The 10,694-nt window shown below is 33.6% G+C and overlaps 1 protein-coding gene across 9 annotated transcripts in view; it reads left to right on the top strand.

Moving 5' to 3' along the window:
- The first annotated feature begins 3,887 nt into the window (after positions 1-3,887).
- Positions 3,888-10,694, top strand: part of RIMS1 (regulating synaptic membrane exocytosis 1) — a 412,074-nt gene continuing 405,267 nt past the window's right edge. For all 9 annotated transcript variants that reach the window (XM_069067040.1, XM_069067036.1, XM_069067039.1 and 6 more), the window contains exon 1: positions 3,888-4,017. The gene's annotated coding sequence lies outside the window, so the exon portion shown is untranslated. The remainder of the gene's footprint in view (positions 4,018-10,694) is intronic.

Genomic DNA, 10,694 nt, shown 5'->3' with positions numbered 1-10,694 from the left:
GGAGAAAATTAATCCTCACTCATTCAAACTATGTAGTTCTTATAAAAACTTACTTACATTTGAGGGAAATAAAACAACCCCACAGTTTTTTCTGAGTAGAAGAGCCTCAAACTGATTCTTCCTACTTTGGCAATGATACATATTTGGAGGTCAAAGAGTTGATAGTTGCACTCTAAATTCTAGGGAACACTCTAATCCCAGAAAGCTTGCCCAGATGCACTGTGGTAAACAAATCTATGACAAGCAGCCAGGCATTTCCCATGGGTTTCACTTGTTGGGTATTTCCAGGCTGTCACCAAGGAGGGGAACTCCTTCAATTCACCTTTAGATAATTATGGAATTCTTTATAAGAGTCCAGAGGGAGGAGAGAGTATAACGTTAAACAACAAGGAAATTCTATTGGCTGCAAGATACGTTTGGGGAAAGACTGAAACAAACTGAATGTGGAAAACTGTCTTGAGTTACTGTTCTTCCATCTTTATATAGCAAATGAATTTTGCATTGCTTACATCATTTGCAATAATTACTCATTAAATAATGAGAATTGCTAACATTTTTCACATGCAAAGGTCCTTACAACAACCCTTCAAATTAAATAGTGAATTATTAATTCTATTATAAGGTAACCCCAGCTCAGAAAGTCTAGGCAACTCACACATAATCAACCATACAACTAATAAAGGTCAGAGCTAGATCTCCTGACAATACACTTCTGTGCTAGTACATCTAGAAGAATGTTGTGAATCTTCATTGGTGGGAAACAAATACAATTTGGCTCTGAAAAATTATTCTTTAAGTATATCTTGGGGTCCTTTTACTACATGATAGAAGGAATAGTTACATCAGATGTAGTGAGAAGGCATCCTAAAGTCAAAACTAACAAACCAACCCTCTCTAGAAATCATATAAACCCAAATGTATAAGAAAACATTAATATTTTTAAAGTCTGAGGGCAGAGTGAATAGACATTATTTTGTGTATATTATATATATATATGTATTATTGGTGTACATTATATATATATATATAATAATATATATTATTGGTGTAAATTGCACACCAAAGTGGTCTGGATGAATTGGGTGTTGGATCAAGCAGTTAAAAAAATGAGGTTTCACTTGTTTACAAACAGCATTTATTCAATTCCTTCTTGTTAATTGTACTGATGAAATACTGAAAATTAAGTGCCACTGGTTTAGTGAAAAGATACCCTAGATGGAAAGTGAAACAATCTGGGTTCTTATCTCAGTTCTCTTACTTAACTGTGTCACTTTGGGCAAGTCAATGAATTCTATTCAATCCAATAAAGATGTATTAAGTGTCTATAACATGAAATACAATGTGCTAAGTTCTGGGGCTAGCAAGATTGAAAAAAAAATTCTGTCCTGTAGGATCTTACTGTCTATTAGGGGAAATAAAGTATAATGGAAAGAGCACAATTTCTAGAATCAGCACATCTGAGTTAAAGTCCTAGTTCTGACACTTTATGTGTCTTTAGACATAACATTTCACTTCTCTGGAAACTAATTTTCTCATTTGCAAAATAAATATGCAAAATTCAGGTGAGGACCTGAATTAGATGATTTATAAAATCCCTTTCAATTCCTTGATTGCATGATATTTGACAAATATCACAAATAAGAATTGGATAAGCACATTGGAAATGTTTAAGTGAGTGATCTTAAAGGGTGAAGAAAGGAGGAATAATTTCTAACTGCAAGGGTTAGGAAAGACTAGATGGAGGAACTGTTGGCTGTACCTTGGAGAATGGGAAAGATTATATCAGAATTTGATGTTGGATTTTGTTCCAGGTATGTGGGATAGTTGTCAATGCATCGAAGCACTAAAATAAAGGAAGAGATCAGATAATGGCACATAATTTACATTGTCACCACCTTACCTTAGTTTCCTCATCTGTAAAATGAAGGGGTTGAACTAGGTTGGTGGTTCTCAGGCTCTAGTCCATACATGGAGTCTATTTCAGGGGGTCTGCACGGTCAAAATTGTTTTCATAATAAAACTAATTAAATATATTACAATAATACTGACAGGCAGCACAGTGGATAGAGCACTGAGGAGCTTAAAACACCTGAATTCAAATACCTGAGGAAGATCTGAGTTTAAGTCTAGCTTCAGATCATTATTAGCTATGTGAACCTGAGTAAGTCACTTAAGCTCTTTGTCTTAGTTCTCTCCACTGTAAAATAGAATAGTAATAGTGCTGTCTTCTCAGGATTGTTGTAAATATCCAAGGAAATAATAATTATAAGGGACTTAACATAGTATCTGGAACATAGCAAACAGTTAATAAATGCTAGGTGCTGCTGCTACTACCACTACTAACTCTGCTACTACAACTACTAATATTACTACTACTACTGTTACTAAGATGTTATTTAGATTTTTAATTCTCCTCTCTTTTCCAACTACCTGTCTTTGTGAGGCCAAATGAATTTCAACCAAAACAATATTTTGCAAAATTTGAATATGGAAGCAGATATGAGAATAAAACTCTTATCTTTAAATATTAAAAAAATTACAAAAATATTTGTGATAATAGCATTCTTTTGACTGATTTTTTTGTTTTTGGGAAAAAGTTTTTTTTCATAAAATATGATTTATGTTAACATATAATGTTTGTTATTGTTATTTTAAATGAACAAATAAATATATTGAGAAAGTATCTATTTTAATTTCTAATATGGTAAATATCAATAGATATAACTAATATAAGTAAAAGCTCTTTAGTGTTTTCAACAATTTTAACAGTGTGAAGTGTTTCTCAATTTTGATGACTTTAAGGATGTCCTGGGACCAAAACATTTGAGAATAGCTGTATTAATTACATAATCCCTAAAGTCCTATGATGAATCAATGAATGAATGATGAATGCATGAATGACAAAGCATTTAGTAAGTGTTAAGTGCTAAGAATACAAACACAGAAGCTAGAGAATACCTATCTTCAAAGAATTTATATTCTCTTTAGGGAGATGGTACAACAACAGATTTGGTGATGATGTTCCCAGAAAGGTGTTGATTTGAAAAGCTATAGGTGCAGCTAGGTGGTACAGTGAGTAAAGCACCAGCCCTGGAGTCAGGAGGACCTGGGTTTGGATTCGGCCTTAGACACTTCATACACACACACACGCGCGCGCGCACGCACACATACACTAGCTGTGTGACCTTGGGAAATCACTTAACCCCAAGTGCCCAGCCTTCCCTCCTCCAAAAAAAAAAAAAAAAGAAAAAGAAAAGCTATAGGGATGGTGAGTAGAATCATAGGAAACTGATGACCATACCCTTCCTAGTAGCAATGCTAATTTGATTATTGAACTGGTTAAAAAAATGAGGGGTTAGAGATTAGGCATAAGCATATGGAATGTTAGCATGTTAGCTAATACGAATATCACTGGACTGGAATATGAAACATGAATAAGCTGGTTAAGTATAGTGGTCCATGTGACATGTTCACTAATCAGGATAACAGACTCAGAGCAGGAGTTTCAGAGCTGAGAGGGTTCATTTTCCCAGGAGGGTTCAAATTCAGGGTAAATGGCAAGGTCTAGTATTTTGGAGGTAGTAGGTAGTACAGATTATAGGAAAATAGTCAAGGCAGAACGTCTCATTTGGATGATTGCTTTATTCATAGGGTAAAATACACAGATAAATGAACACTGTAACATTATCTTTTGATTCACATCACTACATGGTCATTGTATTACTTTGGGAAGAATCACTTTTTCATCTGCTATGATATACTTAGTTTTCTTCTGCTTTGTTTGTGTGTTTGGTTTTGCCCAGGAGATTGCATCAGCAATTTGAAAGCTATAAAGAACAAGTGAGGAAAATTGGGGAAGAAGCCCGGCGTTACCAAGGAGAGCACAAAGATGATGCCCCCACTTGTGGCATTTGTCTGAAAACAAAGTTTGCTGATGGTTGTGGCCATTTATGTTCTTACTGCCGGACCAAATTCTGTGCAAGATGTGGAGGCCGAGTTTCTCTGCGATCAAACAATGTAAGTGTGGAAAGAGTAGAAATAAACATATTTAATGAAAATAAAAGTATTAAGATTTCTAAGCCTAGAAATATATGGATATTGGAAAATAAATATATGTATAAGGAGATAAACATATTTTGGATATATTTCTCTTGTGCTATTGTGTGTTTTCCTTCTATGTATCTATTTCAAAATGTCAGTAATGGTATGAAAAATGAGAGTAATTTGGTTAAAATATTACTTATCAGTATGTGAGATTTTATACATTGTTTTAGGAATTGTTTTATGGACCAAGCTTTAACTAGTACATTATACCCCACATTGAGGCCACTTAACAAAATAGACCCGAGGGAAAAGCAACATGAAACACACTCTCAGATTAACTCTGTTTTTTTTTTTTGTTTTTGTTTTTTTTTTACTTTTTGGAGGGCAATTGGGGTTAAGTGACTTGCCCAAAGTCACACGGCTAGTAAGTGTGTCAAGTGTCTGAGGCCAGATTTGAACTCACGTCCTCCTGACTCTGGGGCCAGTGCTCTATTCACTGTGCACCTAGCTGCCCCTCAAATTAACTTTTAAAGATAATTCAATTAGGTGGGTAGAGAAAACCAGAAGACATTGGTCTTAAGATACAGTGAGGCTTCACTGTCATAGAAGCAAGTTCATTTGGAATGAGAAGCCTCTGAGATGAGACAAAATACTATATAGTGATTTCTAATTTTTCCTAATTATTCTTACCAAAGAGACCCTGAGGTCGACTGGTTCAATGGTGCTAAAATGTAGGTGGTGCCAATGTCCTCTAAATTTTAACATCCTGTTGAAAATTTCAAATTACCCCCACCCTAGTTCTGGCTCTTCTTTTAGATAGAACTCATTTTTCTCCAGAAAAGATTGATAATCTTGATCTTAATGAGTTGTACCAGGAAATTTTCATGAGCAGTTTGGTTGTAAAACATTAATTTCAGTTTCAATGATTTTAATGTTTAAAATAATTGGGCCTTTTTTTCCTAATTATAATTATGCAAAACAAGAACATAACTATTATTTTCCAAGTCCCTTTAATTTAAAAATGCAATTTATAAGTGTTGCTATAGAGTTTTACATAAAATAATACAAATGAGAGATGATGTGTCTTTGTGATTAGCAGTTTAACTTTTAGCATTCCATTAAAGAGAAATTGATAATGTCCTAAGATTGAACTTGAGTTATTTAGACATCTATAAATATAAGAATGTATAATGATAATTAATGAAGTCTATCCCCTTATTGCTATTGTGATTGGGCTGTAATTTTGTACTTTTTCTCCTCTCTATGATGGGACCCAAGTTCCTTATCAGTTCTAATTGACATTTCACTTTAACACCCATGCATTTGTGAATATAATCTTATGAAATACTTATATTGGCAATACCTCTAATGGAAAAATATTGGGCCAAAATTCCAAAAAAATAGCCTATAGATTTTCGAGACATTTTAATAGTGTATTACATTTTATGCCCTGCAGGTGATATCCAAAGAATTAGTCACAAGGGGAAAAAAAAAGACTATTTTGACATTGAAATACATTTTATCTATACAATGCTAGTATCTAAACTATCAACTTGGTAGCATCCCTAGAGGATTTTTGTCCTATTTTAGACTATTTTCTATTAAGGAAATCCCTCATATTATCTTTAGTTATGAGTATTGCACTAAAAATAACATAAAGGTTCTATATAATTTTGATTTTTTAAAAGAACATAAATAAAACAAAAAGAACCTTCAGCTGTTGTGCCTCAGTATTGTGGCATATGGCATATATTGGCTGAGAGATAAGAACAAGGGACCAAAACCCTTCCCAATAGAAACTAGATGATGTTGAGAGATTCCAGATATGTTAATTTGGGGGAATATTCTTATAGATGAGACCACAAAGATAGTACAATGATTATCTAATGTGGGAAGGAAACAAGCCTGTAGTACTAGTATTAATCATGAAATATAAAAGTTCTTTGGCACAGCTTATATCAAAAAATAGTAGATACATAAAGTAAATATAGCAAATATAGATTAGCAAATATAGCAAAAGAAGCATTTGTTCTTCAGAGAGGTCCTGAGCCTCAAGAAAGTTAGCCCTTCAAAGCTTATCTAGCAAGGAAAATGTGTTTTGATTTTGGGGGGGGGGGTTCAGGAGGGGAAGAAGGTTAAGAATAGGAAAACAAATCTATGTATTTTTTCTTATGTTTAAGTCTATCCTACTTCATTTCACTATAGAGTTGATTCAAATTGTCAAATGATCATGTTTGAAACTACATGGGTTATGGGAAAATAATTAATTGAAGAAATATTTTTACAACACTATACCCTGATGGATGCTAATCCTTACAAAATTTTCTGCTGTAATCACAGTATTGAGATGGCTAATATTTCTCTTTTCTGGTCTTTATTACTTTGTTTTGCTAATGTTTCTCATGTCTTTCCTAGTTGAAATGTATGTCTTTTTGTTTCTATGCATGAATAATGAACTCTTTTTATTTAGGCATTATGCTTTTGCTTTGAAAAGTTTTGTTTTAACTTCATAGAGACACTTGATATAATTGCCTTTTTTTAAAAACCCTATGTATTAATATGTTCTTCCTTTTCTTTTTCTCTTCTTCTTTCTTTTCTCTTTACCCTGCTTCCTTGGATGCTTGCCCAAAGGAGGACAAAGTGGTTAGAATCCATGCTTTCTTTTCTATCATTTATTATTATAATGTTGTTAAACTTTATTCAATAAATGTTCAGCATATTGATGTTAGCCACTGTATTTCATAAAGTAATTCAGTGCCAAAAAGAACTCCTTCCTCTTCTTGTGCTCCTCAAACAATTAAGGTTAACATCCAGGGGCATTAAAGGATCTGCTATGTATGTGGACAGTCTTTGTAATTTTAAGTCCAGGAGGGCAGTGAATTATACTATAATTTAAGTGATTATGAGCTCACTTTGGCCTCTTGGCACTCAAGCTCATAAGGACTCTTCCATCTGCCTTCAGGAACAATAAATGCTAATAGGTTCTATCTTTCCCAGGATTCAATTCCTTCTCCCCACTGCTCAAGCAAGAATCATAGGTAGGTGCCTTGCTCCTTTACTGTAGGAGGAATGCAGTGAGACTCTCTCCATAGGGCTACTGAGATAAAAGAGAATCCAGAGATCAGTATTGATTGATGTTGAACAATATTGAAACAACTAAATTGATCTCTAGAATCAGATTTATATTAACCTCTCACAGGATCACTATCCTTCCTTACCCCATCCCTACCCCTGTTGCCTCTCTCTTTTAAGCTAGATTCTTAAGAAGAGAGTTCTTATCTCTTCTGGACAACCATAGTGGGCAACCACAGACAAAGAGATCAAATGGAAACCATCAGCCCTCATTGTCCAGAGAAAGTTGTTTAGTGTCCATTGATATTAAAAAAATTGAAACAGAGTTTTATTTATAATTTAATAGAAGCAGGTGACACTCTAATTATAAAGAAACCTTACCTTTTCAGTAAGTTAACTTTTCCAAGAGAACTAAAGTCCATACCTTCAGGCCATCAAGGGCATTGGAAGAAGTCTTTAGTAGAAGATTTACTCATTATAGTTTACCTTTATGTAGTATTTTCAGGTTTATGAAGTACTTCTTTTTTTTCCTACGACAACCTTGTGAAGCAAGTCATTAACTTGAAATTATTGGGAGCAAATTTATTGCCATCTTTTCCATCATCGTACATCGTACTGTTTTTGCTCCATCTTTTCCATTCAACAGAGTTCAATTGGAGTTTCTAGGGGCTCATGAAAGGTCTGATGTGTGAATAAGGCATCAGTGAAAATTTGGCTCATTATAACTCAGATTAATAGGTTTTGTGGAAAAATAAAGTCTGCGTAAGCTACTTTGGATTTGAGTAAAGCAGAAATCATGCTGTATCTAGAATACATTTGCAATTTTTTAAAATTTGATTTTAAAGAATTTTCGTGCTTTATAACTGATTAGGAGAAAAAAAATAAGGTTGAGATATTAGAGGCTCTAAGGACTCCAGGACTAAAATGATCCTTAGATATCATCTAATCCATTTTACAGATAAGAAAACTAAAGAACAAGAAAGAAGAATGGCACCTTTTCTGGCATCTAGGTTCAATGTTTTGGAATCTTTGATGTTACAGTATACATAGACATTTGTATATATATATATGCATGTACACCTATATGTACATGTGTGTATACACGTATTTGCACACATATATCTATATGTACAATGTGTGTATGTGTAGCATAAGTAACATACATATTTATGCGATCTCTTTATAGGGACACTTCTTATAAAGATAAGATTAAAGACTATAACAAGCAATTGAAAATCTTAATGAAAATCTTAATGGTATATATGTAAATATAAAATATAAATAAACTATATAAAGAGTGTTAGGATACCCTACACATATACATATGCACATACATGTGTATACATACGTACATTATATAACATAAATACATGTACATATGTCCCCTAGACCTGTGATTTATCAATGTGGGATACTCCCAATGTATAAAACCCCTTTGCAAATACAGATCAGTAATCCATGTATAAATTTAGAGAATTTTCTAGAACCACTGAGAAGATAAATGAACAATTATGATCACATAACTAGTATGTATATGGAAATCATTTAAACCTAGATCTTCTTGAATCCACTGTCAACCCTTTATCATGTAATGCCACTGATTACCAAAATAATAATAATAATATATAATAGCTTTTATATAGTACTTTAAGGTTTGCAAAATACTTTATATTGTTATAAACATTAACTCCTTTTATCCTCACCGCAGTCTGGTAGGTAGGTGCTGTTATTATCCTTACTTTACAAATGAGGAAAATGAGGCAGAAGTTAAGTGACTTGTCCTAAGGGTCACATAGCTAGTAAGTTTCTGAGGCTATATTTGAACTCAACTCTTCCTGATTTCAGGTCCAGCACTGCACGATATATAGCTTCCTCTGCATATACAGATGTATTCAATAAAGATTTTTGTCTTTCATTGGGGTCTTTATAGAAGATGCTGCTCTTGCAGTGGCATCACATGTGATCTAAACTCATACTGATTTAACAGGCACTCATCTAAGCTAAAATGTCCCACCAGAAAAAGACACACTTTCTTTTAGACAGTTTCAGGAATATAAGTTTATTATCATGACCCCAAAGTATACAAAAGGCTTAGGTTGCTCTAAAGTTTAAGAAAAAAAAGGACGATTAACTTTGAAATGCAACAACTTTTCAAATAATTTTATATTTATTAGGATCTTTTCATTCAGAACTTTATTTTAACGTATGTAGCAATCACTTATTAATTATTCTTAATAACATAATGGGATACTTCAATCTAATATTCTAATTTTTCACTTCAAGGAAACTGGAACCAGGTTGCCCTGGTCCAAGGCAAACATTCACTGGCAAATACAGCATCAGAATAAAGTACTGGACAATACACCAATACTTTCCTTATTTCTCTGTCATGCCTTTTTTTTTCCTTCAAATTTATACAGTGTATAGCACCACACCCAGAAATAACTGGCCATGTAACCTTGAGCAAGTTACTTAGCCCCGATTGCTTTAAAAAAAAAAATTATGCAGTGTAGTTTTCTGGCAGAAGGATGTGGTCAGGCAGTATAATCTGGGAAGAAAAGAACCAATATTTCTCCACCCTTTCAGCAAACTATAAAATAATGAAACAATTTGGTGGCCCATTGGATAAAGCACTGGGCCTGTAGTTAGGAAGACCAGAGTTCAAATTCAGCCTAGGATACTTACTACATGTATGACTGTGAAAGTAAAAAAAGAAAAAGAAAACAAAATCATACAAAACCCTCTGTTTGCCTCAGTTTCCTAAGTTATAAAATGGGAATAATGACTCACCTCACAGGATCTTTTGTGAAGATCAGATGAGATAATATTTGTAGTGTTTACTACAGTGCTGATACCAACTAAGCACTATATAAATGATTATTCCCTTCCCCCCTTCCCCTAACGAATTATAAGTAGCACACCCAAACCACAAATTTGTACTGGTATCTATATCAGGAGGATGTAAACAGCATGAGGAAAGGGCACTGGTCCTCCAGTCCGATAACTTGGGTTCAAATCCTATTTTTGTCACTTCTGTGACTTTGGGCAAGTTATTCTGTTTCTTTCAGTTTGTTTTCTTACTAGAAAATGAAGAGGGAGTGAACTAAATGGACTTGAAGATCCTTTCCAGATCTAATTCCAATTATCCTAAGGATAGATAATGCTTTAATACTTTTTAAATTTAGTATTTCGAGGGTATATGTTGCAGTTCTTATGCCTAAATATTTTTTAAAAATTTAGATTTACCTAAAAACAAGACTAAAAATAGCATTAAAGATAGTGTTCCCTTCAAGGAAATGGATGGCATTTTTAAAAAATGCTCTACATTTGTGATAAATAAAATTGTTTTCTCCTTGAGATAATTTGACACTGCAATTCTATACATCTCTTTAGGGAGGGCAAGATAAAATTTCTTCCTGGATTATCAATTGCATTCTTTGGAAAAACTTCAAGGAAACTGGAACCAGGTTGCCCTAGTCCAAGGCAAACATTCACTGGTAAATACAGCATCAGAATAAAGTACTGGACAGCACACCTATACTTTCCTATATGTATGTGTATGTATGTGTATACACACA

The sequence above is a fragment of the Petaurus breviceps genome, unplaced genomic scaffold (genome assembly GCF_028583685.1).
Source record: "Petaurus breviceps papuanus isolate PSGF00001 unplaced genomic scaffold, PetGlider_PUasm1.0 90734, whole genome shotgun sequence".
Taxonomy (NCBI): Eukaryota; Metazoa; Chordata; class Mammalia; order Diprotodontia; family Petauridae; genus Petaurus; species Petaurus breviceps.
This window is presented reverse-complemented; position numbering and strand designations above follow the sequence as displayed.